General features: G+C 33.4%; 1 protein-coding gene across 8 annotated transcripts in view; it reads right to left on the bottom strand.

The window, feature by feature from the left end:
- The window catches only part of SEMA3A (semaphorin 3A), a 437,330-nt gene that overhangs the window by 322,099 nt on the left and 97,072 nt on the right, over positions 1–18,159 (bottom strand). The window lies entirely within an intron of this gene.

Genomic DNA, 18,159 nt, shown 5'->3' on the forward strand with positions numbered 1-18,159 from the left:
CACCTCCAAAGAAAAAACTCAGATGAAGAAAATATAGCTCCAAGACCAGAAAGTCAGAAGATAGAAAGTTTGGTAAATAATTTTCAAGGATGAAATGCAGATGGGCAGTGACACTTTCTCTTATTTTCAGTTTGGAACTTTTATCCAAGATTTTAAATCTGTGTGTGTGTGTGTGTGTGTGTACACATACAGAGACTAAGTATTATTATAATGTAAATAAATTCTAAACCTTGGTGCATAAGAGAAATAACTTTTGAATTTTCCATATTACATTGTATTCCATTGTCAGAAGTTTAAAGTTAATGTACTGAAGAGATAATTTTCAGATTCTGGACTGTGTTATCTCCTGTATTTAACAGATTTTGGTAGATACCTAAAGTACACCCAGTGTTCTGAGAAAATGAGTAAATATTAATTCTTGCCTTTTCATACATTTGATTAAATGCCAAAAGCAATAGGTTCTCCTTAAAAGTTAATTAACTAAAAGGCAGCAAGAACCAAAGACTAAACCCAAATCACTTTAAGTTCTCTCTACTTGGTTGCTGAGCTGGATTGATCTTTTTCAAGAGTAAATATTTTGGACATACAAATTTGTTTGCCATTTATACACTTACTGTTCTATAAATTGTATTTTTATTAATTTATTACAATATTTTATGTGATATACATTTCAGAGTAAAATCAAAAGTATTTTACAATTAATTCTAGAGAAAACTTAATTTGTTTTTCAACTGAATGATGTTTTATGGGTGATAAGATTTTTCAGAAAACTAAAGTTTATAATTTATAATAAAATAACACAAAATTAAATTAGATAAACAATTACATTAAAATAAATAATTTATAATATTTATTTTATTTTGATATTTTTGGATAAAAGTCTTTCAAAAATGTATTACCAATTTCTAATATTGTGTATATAATTTCTTTTATAAACACCCTTAAACATTTTTACTGACTCAAATTCACCCTTATTCACTCAATTATTTGAAATAATTTTGGTCTATTCTATAAATATGTGAGATGGGAAAGAAAAATTATTTGAATTCATATGATTACCTACTAATTCTTTCTTTTCCCTCACTATAAACTTATTAATCTTGGTTTCATGAAAACCTAAGGTAATAGGCTTATAAAATACATATACTTACATTTGAACATAATTTTGTTTTTAATGTGATGATGGACCATTTCCCTTTCATAATAAAATGCATGAGTTTTATGTCTTTATTTCTCAGCTCCTTTGTATATATATTCTGACTATGAAGGTTTACTCCTGCTAAAAAGCATATATTTTTACATTTGCAAATACAGTGGTGCCTCGGTTTTCGAATGTACTCCATTCCGGAATACCTTTCGAGTTCTGAAACATTTGAAAACCAGGGGATCAACAGCCGGCAGCTGGGCCTCAGGATCTTGCCCTCAGTGAAAGCCATGGAGCATGTTCGACTTCCGAGGCGTGTTCGAGAACCGAATGATTTCCTTCCTGGTTTACAGAGTCTGTAAACTGAAATTGAGACGTTCAAAAACCGAGGTGCCACTGTATCAGTTATAATTGTTAAGGATAATATTTTATTAGCTCAACTGAGATATTACATAAATATAAAATCACACACACACATACACACCAACATGCAAATACACACACTGTTTAGTCCTAGCTAGAAAGTGAAGATTATGGGACTTACATTTTCTTAGGAAATTCAAACATATTACCTTTAAATTAAACATATTTATGAACTATGAAGACACACATTTAAACAAATAAATTATTTTTTGGCATTTTATTTTTTAATTCAAAACATTTCAAAAATTCCAATAAATTATATTTGACAATAAGAATGCAAACAAAATCCCAAATAATTAATATAGTAATTATTGTTGTTTTTGTTTTTTTATTTCCTGCCCTTATCTCAACTTTCAGAAATGGTCTGAAGCAGCAAAGTCTAATTCAAATACAATTAGGGCCACATATTTAATTTTAAATTTCCTAGCTGTCACATTTCAAAATGAAAAAAAAAAACAATGAAATTAATTTAATAATGTATTCCTTTTTACCTATAATAAAATGAATATTACATATAATCAACATGCAATCAACATAAAATTATTGGGAAATTATGTATTATTTTTTCTTACTAAGTCTTCATAATCTGCAAAACTCCACTAACTCTAGCACAGTTCAAGAACTCAGTTGCCACACAAGGCTGCTAGCTATCTATCCCAGTGACAGCACAGGTCTACAGTGTGGGTAAATCTACTAAAGGCATGATCTCAAGAAATATCAGAGTTTTTCTTCCTAGATACCATATTTAGAAGAATATAAGTAGGCAACTGTCACATTGAAATATCACAGTGACTATAGAAACAAACCTTATGTGAGTGCAATTAAGGGGAAACTTTTCAAAACAGAGGGAGTAATTAAGTAGAAAATGTGTAGTTCAATCCACACAAAAAAGTTGAATGGAAAGATCCTTTCCAAACAGAAGAACACCAAACATAAAAGGAAAGGGGGGGGGGGGGGACAGCACAGGCAAAAATTACCATATTTACTGAATAGAAGGCCAGTTTGGCTCTGGAAAACTTTTTCTTTTTTCCTCCTACAGAGAATGGCCACACGCCAATAGATACAGGCCTAAAATAGAGTATATACCACCGTAACCATAGTAATGAGTAGCTAGAACTAGAAAAAGCTGGTCTTGGGTGAGCAGATGTTCAGTCAAAGCAAGAATGGAAACATGCACTGCATTTCACAACGTCCATTTCATCAACATACAGTGGGACAGTGTTCTAAGAGCCTGTGGGAGAAATGCGCTTATAGAGGGGGAACCAGGACACCAAGGAGGCCCTGTCATCTACACAGGCACATAAACTGGGGCTTCCATTAGGAGAATGCATTAGAGAGAAACATCACCAAGCAGGCATATGAAAGGATGATGTTGCCCTTATGCAGGTGTCTTCACACACACACACATACACACATACACACGGTGTGTCATGCAGTCTTGTAACATAGTCCACCCAAGTTAAAGTATGAAAAAGTTATTTAACATCTCAGTTTTCTTCAGGAAGTCTAACCTAATACAATATTTCTAAGAGTAGCAAATTGTTATCCATATTATGCCAACACCTTCTCTAGACTTAAAGTTGTCTCTGCTGTGGAAGTGGATTGGTGTTTTGGTTAGCAACAAGGAGTGTTATGCAGACTGCCTGAGTTTGAATTCTGGCTCATCAGGTGACTTACAACAAGTAAATGACACTTTTTGAGCCTCAGTTAACTCATCTGCAAAATGGGACAAAATCATGCCACTTCCTAGCCTTGATATATGGGTTAACATAAAGAAATTGGAGGTTGTTGGCAGATAGGAGGGGCTGAGATATATGGTGACAGAAAGACATTTGACTCTGGGTGGTAAACACACAATGCAATATAGATGATGTGTTACAGAATTGTACACTTGAAAAATATAATTTTATTAACCAATGTTAAAATTTAAAAATAAAATGAAAGGATCTGCTCTCTTAAAAAATAAATTTTTGTTATTTGTATTGTTGTGAAACTCAAGGACAAATTTTGAAATTTTTATTCCATATGTGATTAAATTCCAAAGTAGCTGTCAAGGAAAATACTAAAATTGCATTTTATTATGCCCAATACATTTTTGTTGATGCATGTATGCACAAAACAAAATATACAGACTCATGCCCACATCTATATCTATATTTCCCATCCCTTAAAACAGACATTTTAAGAGAAATGAAAGATGTTATCCTCAAAGAGGACAGGGAGCTCTCATCTTCTAAAATGCTGATTGGCCAATACTTCACTGTGTATCATACTCTGTCTGATACATTTAGCTGGCAGTGTTTCAAAATCACATTTTAAGCTGCAGAAGATTACTGAGGCCCAAGAGCATTGAGTCACAATTAGCTCAGGATCACAGTTCAACAAGGACAGGATTCAAATTCAGTTTAATATAAAAAGGCTTTAGGTGGAAGGAACATTGCATTGAGGTCTGAATGAAGCAAGCTTGCATTCTTTTTTAAAATTCAATTTATTGGGATGACAATGATTTCAGTTGTACAATTCTATAATACATCGTCTGTACATTTTATTGTGTTCACCACCCAAAAAAAGTCTCCTTCCATCACCATTTATCCCCCTTCACCCTCTTCTACCACCTCCAACCCCCTTTTCCTCTGGTAATCACCACACTGCTGTCTGTCTATGAATTTTTCTGTTTGTTCTGTTTTTTGCTTAGCCTGTTCACCTTGCATCCTTGATCATTGGGAACTCCCTGATAAAGCACCTCCGTAGATCCTTACATGCCTTGTACGGCTGGGGTTTGAGGTCATACAGTGCATCTCACTACATTTAGTGTGGGAAAGGAGGGCTGGCACATGTTCATCCCAATCTATATGTAGCACCCAAAGAACTGTCAAAGAAAAAACAAAAAAGCACACAGAACTGCCTAGCAAGTAATGCTTCCCAACAATGAATTTCAGGAAGCAGTAAGATCTCTGGAAAGAGAGCATTTTAAGCAGAATTTGATGATGAACCCTACCATTCAGGGGTACTGAATGTTATTAAATATTTAACAAAAGCTTTATACTAACCAAAGTTTAACAAAAGGTTTATTCACAGAGATGTTCACCACAGCACTTTATATATATAATTTCTGTACATGTATGTGTTTAGATAGATAAATAACAGTGGAAAATGTTCTATATAGCTCAGTGGTGGGTAAGTGAATAAATAAATGTAATATAAATAAGAATTAAGAGCTTGCATAGAGCACAACACAGTAAAAGACATCCATTAAGAAAGCCATAGAAACACAAACACAGATCTGTTCCTTTAAACTACAGCTAAAGTTTAGGTGGAAGATGAATTTAAACCATAAAATACTTGTTTAGAATTAGGTATTCCTCCCAAATTTTAACATTGTGCTTCTTTTGCATTAGAATAAGTAATAAGAATTGATCATTAAAGTGTTAATATTCTTTATATTTTATAAATTGTGCCCAACTATAATGCCCAACTATAGCCACACCTCACATTTATGTTATCCTAAGACTTTACATATTTCTAACACTAAAATTATTCTTTTGCCTCTAAGGACAAATGTTTGAAGAAACGGGAAGTTTAAACAAAGAGACTGAGTATAAATTAATATAATGGCACTAAAACGGCAGAGAAAGATTCTGCTTGCCCACACTCACACTGAAAATATTTCAATGCCAATTTCTGTCTTCACATGAAGACAGAACTGAAAGAATAGATGACAAATTTCCAGTTTTCTAACATTCTTAAAAAAAATGGGGGGAAAAAAAGATTTAAAGCATCAACTGAACTCTTTTTAATCATTGGGAACAAAGATCAAATTTAGTTTTTAAAAATTGGAAGAGAAACATGTTTTATTTCTATCAGATGTGGGGCTGTACTTAAATTTGCTCTTTGTTTTTATATGGGATAGCTCAGATGTCTGTGGTAGGCTCCATTCTCCACATTGGTGTATATGGCAGATATATATTGGGTCCCCAGTAATAATTCAGTGCCAGGGATTGCTTTAGACTTTTCTGGAATTAACCGTTCAAATGGTGCTTCCTTGGAAAATTACAAATCAGAGAGTGAGCATTAACTGAACCAATGTAATTGCACTCTATTTGGTGTGGGTTTGTGTGTTGAAAGAATATATAATCCAAACAAAAGTATATGATTTGGGGACTAATGCAGGCACAATAAGGGAGATCAGACTCTCCCTGAGAGGTCAATTAGAGAATGCTTCTGCAATTTCCCCCTGTCTAATGGCCTTAATACAACCACATATTCTTTAAAGTTATTAAACAAATGTAATCTGTGTATCTGCCTTTGTGGGTCCTTTCAATAGTTCTACTCAAGGCAGCTGCACTTGAAGCTTAAGGGTTTGCAGCTGTTAGAGACTATATGAGGAACGTGAGGGTTTGGCACTGGTTTTCATAGTTCCTACTGTGTAGAAGTTTGGCAAGAACTGTGGAAAGGGTATGGTGACTTAAAGAATGTTTGTAAAACTTTTCCCCACAGTTGTGGTTCTGAGCACATGAGGTATGGAGTCGAAGAATATAAGGGTGGTTATTTTGATTGGGACATTTGGGTCCCATTCATACAGCTAACATGAGGGAAAACTATTCTGAGACTGTGCCTAAATTTTGCTTTTTTTCTTTGATAAGTACAGCAAACAGAAACATGTTGTGAAATAGGTCTAAATAGTATTCCATTTTCTCAGTTTCAATAGCAGTTTTCAAAGCCTTAACATGACCATTTATACTACAACATCTTTAAAGGACATATTAATGGTAGTATTCCTGAAAACAGTTTCAACTTTCAAAGAGGAACCATTTTACCCACATGTATTAATTATGGGGAAAAATAAGTCTAGTATTCAAGTCATCACTTAGGATATTTGAAATAATTTTAGAGAGAGAAAAAACAGGAAGGATAAAAACATCACTTTAGAAAGAAAATTCATTGGATTTTTACTTTGTACAGAAAACATTTTCAAAATTAGCATGATGCAATATAAAGATTTTTATTTTCAGATTGTTTAAATATTATAAAGAAAAATATATATTTAATATAATTTTATAATTCCTGAACATGATATTATTAAACTAAATCATTTAAATACCTACTTAATTAAATATTTATATGAATATAATTATAAACTATGAATTCTCAATGCTCTTAAGAAATGTGATAAAGTGACGTTTTCATGGGCAAATTTTAAACAATATATTAATATATATTAATAATCCAATGAGATACCTATTTCTTGATTGAGAATAACATTTGTAATTGAAGAATATTTTTTAACTCTAGCAATTTTATATCCAAACTAAGACATTCAGATTATAAGCCATAGAGTTATAATAAATTCAAGAGAAAATATTTGTGTCAGGTCAGTTATAATATTGGTCATTTATGTGTATTAATTTATATGACATATGAGAATCAAATTATAAAATTTGTTTTTAAAATATTTTCCATAAAAATATTTGGAATGTTAAAGGGAAATTAAAAATCTGATAGTCAAAGTTTCTCTAACTTAGTCTTTATGCTAGTTATAGCTCCATGTACAATGTAAAATAGAGAAGTGAGGCTATTTCAAAACAATAAAAGGATCACTTAAAAAATAGGCCTTTGAACATAACTATTAAATGATCTGATAAGCAAAGTCTCCATTTCACTTATGTAGTCATGAAATACCACAATATCAACCGTATGGTAAGCCCATACTCTCTGTGCTCTCTGCAGTTAAAATATGTATGAATCTAACATGTATTTTTAAAGCAATAGCTATAAATGTACAATATTAGAGATTTAAATATTACTTTCAAATAGTAGGATGTATGTTTGTTTCATCAATCTTCAAAGATTATTTCAAGGCAAGATTTGACATTTCTTGCACCAATTCATGAATTTGGGTGCCTGAAACGTAGGAGTCATTTATTTTGTCTTTCTCACCCAACATTCATTCTATCAACAGGTCCTGCAGATAATGCCTTCTGAATAGCTCTTTGTTCTCTCTACTTCTGCCCATCTCCAATGACAGCATCCATCCAAGCCACCATCATCTCAAACTTGAATGGCTGAAATAGCCCTATTATTCTTCCATTAACTCTAATTGCCCTTCAATGTAGTCTCCACAATGCTTGCCACTAAAGTGGTTTTTAAAATTACAATTCTGAATGTGTTACCTACACACATTTATGAGTTGTAAAGTATCAGTATAATTCCAGAGACACCCCTTTAGCTAAAAGCTTCTACTGAGGTTTTAGACGTGTTTCCTCCCTCACACCTTCAAATTATTGTCCACAATGTATTTCCTTCTTTCCCACCACCACTGTGATGGTTCTTCACAGGCCATCTTATGATTTCTTACCTCAAGGAAGCCTTTTCTAAACTCTCAAATCAGATTCACTTATCCTTAGCTACTATAGGAACCTTATTACTTTTTTTGGAATACCTATTAACATTTGTAATTACATTTGGGGGGATAACTTATTTAGCTTCTACACTGTGAATGTCATGAGCACATGAACCTGGTCTGTTTAAATAAATTAAATGGAAAATTAAGAACAGTTTTTTAAAAATTTAGAAAGACTACAGATATTCAAATTCTAGTTTTCAACTAAATAAACACTTCAGGTAAAATAAGAGATCTTTAAATAGACTCGTCTCAATTATAAATTTTCCATATCTCTGAATGAGTACACCATCTGGTGAAATTGGTAAATATAGTCATAAATAGTCAGTAATATAAGTCTTATACTTGTGAATGAATAATGAAAATAATAAGTACTTAATGAGCACTTACCAAGTGCCAGATACCATGTAATATGTTTTGAAATATACACTCTCATTTAATTCTCACAAGTATGTGATGTAGGCACTGCTATAACTACCAAGATTCATTTACCAAAATACGCCAAACTCAGGATTAGAGCACTTTGAAAAATTTCATATTAATATAGCTAAGAAATAAAAACATTTGAACTCAGGAGGCCATAAACTTAACCACAAGCTTATATTACTCTTTAGGGGTATAGGTAGAAAGGAAGCTGGAATTATAAACTGCAGTCACAGAGCAAAGGGTGCTAGATGCCATGTTTAAGAATTTCAGCTTTGCCCCACCGGGTGTGGTTCAGTGGTCCCCTTGAGCATCAACCTAGGATCCAGGTGATTGGGGTTTGTTTCCCGGTCTTGATCCCCAGTTGGGGGTGTGCAGGAGGCAGCCACTCAATGACTCTCTCATCACTGATGTTTCTATCTCTCTCTCTCCTTTCCTCTCTCTGAAATCAATAAAGATATATTTTTTTAAAAAAAGAATTTTGGCTTTGTCCTCTAGGACATGAAATATAGTGGAAGGTCTGAAAGCAGGGGTATTATATGATCCAATGTAATTTTTGAAAGATTTCTATAGTGGAACATATGGAGGACTAATAAAGATGGATTGATTAAATTGCCTATGACTGCGTTAAATTACTTATAACTGAGCTAGGCAGCTAAGATACTTAAAAGTAATTTAATTCAGTCTTCTTCAAACTAAACCCTCTAGAATGATTATTGAATCCTACCTCATCCTCTGCCAAAAACTTATTCTCTAAGGAAACACTTGTCTGTTGAGGATAATCTGGCTTTGAGAAGTAGCTGATGTGCTTCTGGGACAGCCAAGTGGAGCTGTCAATAAAAAGTTAACAATATGAGTCAGAAAAGAAGGAGTCATGCAAGATACAAATAGAAAGTTAAAAGTTTAAACATACAAATTATTTAAGGAAAGAAATCTGACTTTATGAAAAGACATTAGTACTCTTGCAAAGGATTCATTAGAATATATTAGACTATGGATATTCTTGGCATTAAAATTAGCTCAAATGGAAATGTTTTTCAATCCACTCAATGTGGATATTTTCCAATACTTCCAATATTATACAAGATAAAAACTAGTGTTTCTGGCCAATGTGGAATAACAGGGAGCAGATTTACCCTTCTGCTTTAAACAACTAGAGAAAGGAAACCCAAAATGTGTAAAAGAATGACTTGAAAACATTGTACAACAGTGGTGCAAGACTGTAGTTCCTCAAAGAAGGGAAATTAACAAGGTGAGCTCTAAAACTGCATCAACTTTCCCTGCCAGCGTGACTCAGCAGTTGAGCATCAATCTATGATCCAGGAGATCGAGGTTTGATTCTCAGGCAGGGCACATGCCCAGGTTGTGGGCTCAATCCCCAGTAGGGGGCATGCAGGAGACAGCTGATCAATGACTCTCTCATCATTGATGTTTCTATCTCTCTTTCTCTCTCTCCCTTCCTGTCTCTGAAATCAATAAAAATATATATATTTTTAAAAATTGCATCAACTTATTGCCTGGGAGCAGTATCCAGACTTTAGTGCAGAGAGGAGTAGAAGACTCAAGGACAGAACAGAATTTTTGTTGAGTTGGTGTTACAGAGAGCCAAGTTCTGAAAGGCTAATGTAGTTAGATTTTGCTGGCCAGAGTTCTAGAAAAGAGAAAGCTACAGATAGGAAAACAGAGACCTCTGTATTTGTGTAAGAGGGGTCTCCTCAGGTCTTTGGCAGACTACTGATCTACTCATGTGTGAGATTAGACTACACTAAGAAAGAGAAAGAATCACTTTTAAAAGGAGTACCAGAAAAATACATAGAGCTAAAGGACCATAGTTCATGTTTCCATCATCCATAGTGGAAAGACCTCATAGGACATTAAGTATCAAGTATAATCTTTAGACATAATATTATAAACTTTTGCTCTTTGAAAGGCACTACTAAGAAAAACTAACAGGTAAGGGACACACTGGGAGAAAATAATCTCAAAACAAATATCTGGAAAAAAACCTTGCAGCCAGAATATATGAATTTCTACAACCCAATAACAACAGGTAAACAACTCTGTTTAAACAATGTGTACAGTGTTTGCATAGATATTTTACCAAAGATAAATACAAGTGGAAAATAATGAGAAACAGACTCAGTAGTCATTAGGGAAAAGCAAAATATCAACACATTGAGCTACCACTACCAACTCTATTTTATGGCTACCACTAAAAATGCTGAAAACACCAAGTGTAAATGAGGATGTGCAATTCTCTTGTGTTATTTGTGAGAATACAAAGTTGTATACTTACTTCAGAAAACATGGAGTTTCTTATAAACACATCACCTTCCATACAACACAGCAGTCTGTGCTAGCTATGTACCAAATGAAAACACACATTAAACAAAATGTGTTTTCAGAACTTATAGTAGATTTATTCTTTATAGACAAAAACTAAACAACTAAACAAATTTTCATCAACTGGTGGCTAGATTTACACTGGTGACTAGATAAATTACAATATATCCATATAAGAGAAAACTACTCACAATAAAAAGGCACAGACTATGTGCAATAACAATGATTCTTAAAAGCATTGTCTAAGGCAAAGAAGCCAGCCACAGTAGAATATATTCCCTACAATGCCATTTTTATGAAATCCTAGAAAATGCAAAGCTGTAGATTCATAAAGCAGTTAAGTGGTTGCCAATGGCCAGAATGAAATGGGATGAAATGATTGACTGCCGAAGGGAACTTTGAGGATGTTGGAAATGTTGCATGTCATGGTTGTGGTGGTAGCTATATAATTGTATACATTTGTCAAAACTCATGAAATTTACACTTAAAATTGGTAAATTTTATTATATGTATATTACACCCCAATAAAGCTGACTTAAAAAAGTAATGTGGATGTTGATAGTAGGAGAGATTGGATATATATGGGGCAGGACAAATATGAGAACTCTGCACTTTACATTAATTTTGCTATAAACTTAAAATTGCTCTAAAAATAAAATCCATTTTTTTAAAAGTCAACAAAAATACTGCTAAAAGATAAATTTCACCATAAAAAATTAATGTGGCTTTGCTAAAGTCTTAACACTTTAGTATTATAAAAGAAGTAGATAAATAAAATTTACAGAATTTTTGTGGGACTACTATGTATGATAGAAAATACTAAATATTTGTTAACATGTATTGAAAGTTAAGATTAGTTTTTCCAGGTAGATTACAAAATGTAAATTCGCTTTTCAGCATTAAATGGGGTTTCTGTTTTCCAACTTGGCTGTGATAATTATTTCTTTAAAAGTAATAATTTAAAATTTCTGAAGGCATTTTGAGATTTATAGTTGATTTCTTTCTTTGGAATAGAAATAATCATCAAAATATCAAAATGAATTTGATAGTTATAAAGCTGAGTAAAAGCCAGACTCCAAAAGTGCATGCTGTATGTTTCCATTTGTATGAATTTAGTGATATAAGTCAGATTGTTGGTTTTACTTGAGGGACTACTGGCTGGAAACTAGCATTAAGGAACCCTATGTATTTATCTCAGTGACAGTTGTGTTTGTGTGTGTGTGCATGTGTGCATGTATCAAGTTGTAAAATTCATCAAGTTTTTTAAAAAATGTGTTTTTATTGATTTTAGAGAGAGAGGAGGGGAAAGGGAGAGAGAGATGGAAACATTGATGAGAGAGAAACATCAACATACATCAGCTGCCTCCTGCACGCCCCTGCAGGGGACTGAGCCTACATCACAGGCTTGTGCCCTGATCTGGAATCAAACCAGCGACCTCTTGATGCATGGGTTGACACTCAACCACTGAGACACACTGGCTGGGCAAATTAATCAATTTTTATAATTAAGAATCATTCACTTTGTTCACTTATTTAGTACTTAAATTTTGAGACAATTTTTTTTCTCTGTAAGAGTTACATGATCTACTTAATATTATCCTACTTAATATTTCCTCTGGCTTTTGTTCTTCCTTTGTTTCCTTAGTGAATAATATTTTATAGCTTCAACTTTTTTCTTCTTCCACCACTTACATGCTTCCTTTCTATCTCCTCTCTTTTTCTCAATAAATATATTTTTAAACCCTCATAATATTCCAAAATGTGCTAGGTGTTGGAGATACAAATGAACCGTAAGAATAGGTATGGTCCTGCTCTCATGAATATTAAATTCTAGGAAAGGAGATTAATATTTATTTTTAAATATTTTATTGATTTTTTTTTTAGAGTGAGAGAGAAACATCGATGTGAGAGTGTAACATTAATTTGCTGCTTCCTGCATGCCCCCCACCTGGGATTGAGCCCGCAACCCAGGCATGTGCCCTGACTTGGAATTGAACCAGCAACCTTTTGGTGCACAGGATGATACCCAACCAACAGAGCCACACCAGCCATGGCAATGTTATTTAAAAAAACAAAAAAATAAATTGAAGAATAATAAATAACTTTACAAAAGTATATGATATGGAGACTTGAACTAGGCTGTAAGGTCAGGAAAGTTTTTTTCTGATTAAATAAGCATAATATCATAATAGCATTTGACTTTATTGATATTTTCTCCTAGAATTTATTCCAGGTCTTCTTTTCTTTTCCACTACAATCTTTGGAGAGTCTTGTATGTATGTATTATCGTATTTAACAATGACATCTCTAGGCTAGACTTGTCCTCTGAGCTCAAGATTTATATTTCTGCCTGCCTCCTTGGCATCTCCAGGGATATCAATCTATCCTACTTGAAAATAACATTCTTGCTGCCTCGAGTGCCTCAAATTGACCTACTAGTGTTCCCGATTTCAGTGTTCCATCTGTTTATCACACAAGCCAGAAACCTAGAATTTAACCTTAACATCTCTTTTTCTTTATGTTCCACATTAATATATTTCCATGACCTTTCAGTTAATCTATGTCAATCTCTATTGCACTGTTCACTAAAATGTCCCTCATATCAATCCATACTTCATCTTTTCATCCCCAAATCCCTGTTCATACCATATCATCTCCTATATTGTGCACAAACACATTGTCAATAACTTTTCGTACTTCCTAGTGTGTTATAAGGCCTGATCAAGTGCTTTGCTGTGGGTGGGGGGTGAGGTAGTAGTTTCCTTGTAATCATACATAAAGCATTAAATTTTCACTGAAAACAATCAATGCATTTATAGTATAGTTTTAATCTAACAAAATCTCTATATGATTGGTAATTTCAATTTTTTAGAACTAGAAAAATATTTTGTGATTTGCACCCTGTGAAAATCATAAACCAATGGCCCAAATTTTACTGGCACAGGCATTGTTTTTTGGGGTTACTGTGTTCTGTATTTCCCCCATATTAAAGATGTTTACTAGTAACAATGAATATATTCACCTTTATTTTTCATTTACTTGTTTAAAAATACAGTGTCTGCTATATCATATTTAAAGTTCACATTTAGAATTCTTAGAAAGCAGCATTGTTTTTTAAATTTCTTTAGTGACTTCAGAGAGGAAGGGAGAGGGAGAGAGACAGATAGAAACATCAATAATGAGAGAGTCATTGATCAGCTGCCTCCTGCACACCCCCTACTGGGGATGGAGCCCGCAACTCTGGCATGTGCCCTGAATGGGAATCAAACCATGATCTTCTGGATCATAGGTATATGCTCAACCATTGTGCCACGCCAGCAGGACAAAGGCGACATTGTTAATGCTGCTTAGAAACCAAAGAATGATTCAGAGCACAATAGTTCCAACAGGCACCTAAACCTTTAATTACCATGGTTGCTATTTTCTTTTCATAACTTGTATGTCTGAATTATCTTTACCTCATGTATTGCTTTACAAAAATTTAAGTAACCCTTGAAATGTAGCCAGCTTAATCTGTCATAACACTTGGTACTCTTGAAGAACTGTTAGTGATTGAAAGAGAGTGAAGATATAATAAGTTGTGTGTATTTTGTGATGCTCCTTGGAAACCAGATTATTTTTAAGACAGACGATTAGTTGTGTAAACACAAAGTTATGCAAACTCAGAAAAGCATGTGTGAATGTATCTGCATATATATATACACAAATACACACCTTAAAGTAACACATTAGAAAGCATTTTTTAAATGATCAGCTGTTAGAAGCTTGTATAGGACAAATATTTATTCATAGTACTTATATGAAGTCAATGTCAGCATTCCTAATGATTTAATGACCTTAAAAATTCCGTTCCATTCTTGCCATATGTAATATCCATTTATGCACTTACGCATGGACTTAGAGCCTTGCTTGGCCTCCTCTAGCAATATCACATCTCGGATAGGTCTCTGAAAGATAGCTCCCTAAATTTACTACATTTCATTGTTTTAAATACTATATTACAAATTTAGGGTTTTGTGATCTTTCATCAAACCCAGCATGATATCTTTTGCCTCTATTTCAGAAGATATAAGAGAACTTCAAAAGCACAATTAGACTCTTAAGTAGACCCCTTCCTATAGTAAGACAAGAAGCTGCTTGCTCATGCTGACACACTAAGGGCCAAGACTAAGCATAACATGATGATATGTGGGATGCCTCACAGTACGCCTATCCTTGGAGGGGGAAGAAGGGCACATTTCTGTAACAATATGCTACTGCGTCCTGGAAGGCATCTATGACTACCAGGAAGGAAGCAGATGAGAGTTACACTGCCACATCGTTCATTTACATTCATTATATCCGCAAATATTTATTGGGATCAAATCATGGGAGTCTGATAGGGTGCCTGGGCAGCTAATAGGTAAAAAAGTTTGGATTGGTAAGAATAAGTATCAGATTAATCTGGAACAACTATATACTACATATAATATATATTTAATATGTTACATACACACATATATACACAGACAGACTTATGGACATATATCTTTCTTTCTGTTTTAATATAATAGAAGTGTTTTGCAAGTTTGGTTAACAGTTTTATATCAGTTCTCAGAATATCATGAAATAAAGATAAGTGATCCAGAAATAACTAGTTGCCATCAGTGACTCTTCTCTCTGAGATAAATTATTTCTTTGTATATGTTCCAAGTGCCTAATGAATTTATGTGATCCTTCATAACATATATTATATAGTGGGAAAAAAAGGTTCAGATGGATAAAGCATAGTTCAACATAGATGAGTGAATTAATATAAAATATAAAACAGTTTTTCTTTTCTGTCATTTTACAGTAGAAACTGACATGCTATGCTATATGTAGAACTGAAAGCAAATTTTGAAATGTTGCTCTTTTGCATAATATATTTTTGGGAGAGAATAAAAGAGCCTTGATGATCACAACATTAAAAAGTCATAAAACATGGGCTATAACTTAAGAAACAGTTTTGACTGAGCCCCTAGGTCACATCATTTATTGATTTCTATCCTTCCCTCAAACCATATGTCAAGTTACAAATACTGAAATTGCCTCATTAAATCACGTTTTTCTTCCTTTATGTGTCAGTTACCTATTGAGAACATATGCTATCTCAACACACTAATGCTTATTCTCAAGTCATATACTATAAGCTTACTGCTCTGGGGGAAAAAAAAAGGGAAATAAAAATGTCGCCATGCTCTAGCTGAAAATAAAATTTCATCAGAATAGCATTATAAACATTTAAAATTTAAAGCAAAACTTATAATGATGTAATAACAAATTCGCAGAGCTCTTGGACATAAAAGGCTCTACTGAAGAGCACTGGCAGTGTGCTCCCCTCTGAATGAAGCCGTAGCTTACTTCTTATTTGATCTACATAGCTAAGAAAACCTACACCAAAAATTTGTGCTCAGCTTAACTGATGCTAGCTCCTTAAGCTGTGAGATGACTGAAGTTACTGTTTCAATAAACAAACCATTTCTTATTTCGTTTTTTATGTGTGAGCATTTTAAAACAGATTGTACTACTAACTGTAAGAAAGGGTGTAACTGTACCGTGATCCTACCCATTCAAGTTCCATCTACACCTTCTTTCTATTCTTTTCTTTACCCAACCCCCCCATTAAGTTGTCAGCATTGTGGACAGAGTTTCTTTTAAGAGGTTTTTCTAAAACCAAAATATATAGCCAAGCCACAGTAAATGAATGGTAAATCATATGCACAATCGGTTTTATCCTGCCAAACACTGATAGAGACAAAAAACAGTTACTGCTGGAATTTTTCTGCCTTTGGCACAGGAGGGTTGAAACTACTCTTTCAATTATATAATTTTATTTTATTCTTACCCATGAAAGAATTTGATGCCAGCTCTTTTAGGTGTGATTCCTTACAAATGTCATATTTTCTGAGTCCATGTGTTAAGTATGCACCACCAAAGTAAACAAATAGATGTACAGTTGGTATTTGGCAGGGAAATGGAGGAGATAAAAATAGCTTTGACTCACTAAATTCAGGTCATTCCTCCAAAAATGACATGAAAATGTGGCCTTTTATTCTTTTTATCATAGCAAATTTTACTCTCCCAACCAAGTCACGAAATCGATTCATCTACCACCACAACTTCATTAGAATGAAATACAGCATCTGCATACCAGATCTTCATGACTGGCTGAGGACAGCACAGATCATTTCCAGTGAAGATTCTCAGGGAAATTAAGTATACAGAATGGAATGCCCTAAATGAGAATGTCCATAAGATGAGAACAGAAACAACTGTTTTGACCGAAGACCAAGTTTTCAAAGTTTTTTCTCAAGTGTTGTATAACAAAAACAAAGTTGCTTTTGAAGTTCTTGGGTTTGCTCAATTTCTCAGTTGTTTTATATGACAGAATGATTTAATTCATTCAAAAAACTAGAAATTTATAATTTATTTAAGTATAGATATATACCATACTTACATAGGCTGGTTCTGTAATAACTGGATAATCAGAACCTACATAAATGTTTCCTAAAAATCCTCACTTAACCAAGTCAGCAACTAACATTTGTGTTACTCTCACCAGTAGTTCTCAGAATAATTTTTTTTGTATTTTCTAATCTCATCTAGGGCCCACTGGGAAAAAATTCTCTCTGCTTAATCTAGAATTAAAAAAAAAAAAAAAGGAGGAAACTGAAGAAAGTTGAAAAATATATGAGCCCAAGTTAAGTTGTTTTAAACAAAAAGACCAGGAATAACAGGCCCATTTGCAAGTATCTGAGAATGTAACTTCTTAGTGCATATTTCCTGGTAAATAAAATGTGAACGAAAAACTTGATCAATCTGAAGTGTCCATAGCTTTCTTGTTATAAATGGAGATAAATGGAAATATCCTAGAAGAAAAGGAAATAGCTCAGAAAAGGTGTCCGTAAATGGTTTTAACAAGAAGTGACAATGCTATACAAATCTTTGCCACATTTCTGATTCATGGATTAGGTTTTAAAAACCTTATTTACCCACTATGCACAGTAAATACCATAGATCTTTGAATGTTATAAGTGCTATGGTTTTCTTTTGAAAATTATTGTTTTAAAAATGAGTAAAGTTTGTGTCATACTGATGTCACAGAGTATGCAATATGAGTGTAACTTGCCCTTTTAAAAAGGTAACTGAGAGGTAAGATAGCCTAATTTATTGTACCTCATTGCTCATTAATTTTGCCTCTAAAATATACCTTATAATCAAATTCAAAAGCAAACCTTATTCACTTGCATTTACCCTAATTCCAAGAGCATAAACAGAACTCTACTTTAACCTAGTCCATAGTATTAGAAAATGCCCTGGACCTTACAGATTCATCTTAAAAACATCTTTAAACATGAAAGATTCTAAAATGTGGTTTTTTTTTAGTTATAACCAGTGATTTAGT

This window comes from Miniopterus natalensis, chromosome 10 (assembly GCF_054644295.1).
Source record: "Miniopterus natalensis isolate mMinNat1 chromosome 10, mMinNat1.hap1, whole genome shotgun sequence".
NCBI lineage: Eukaryota > Metazoa > Chordata > Mammalia > Chiroptera > Miniopteridae > Miniopterus > Miniopterus natalensis.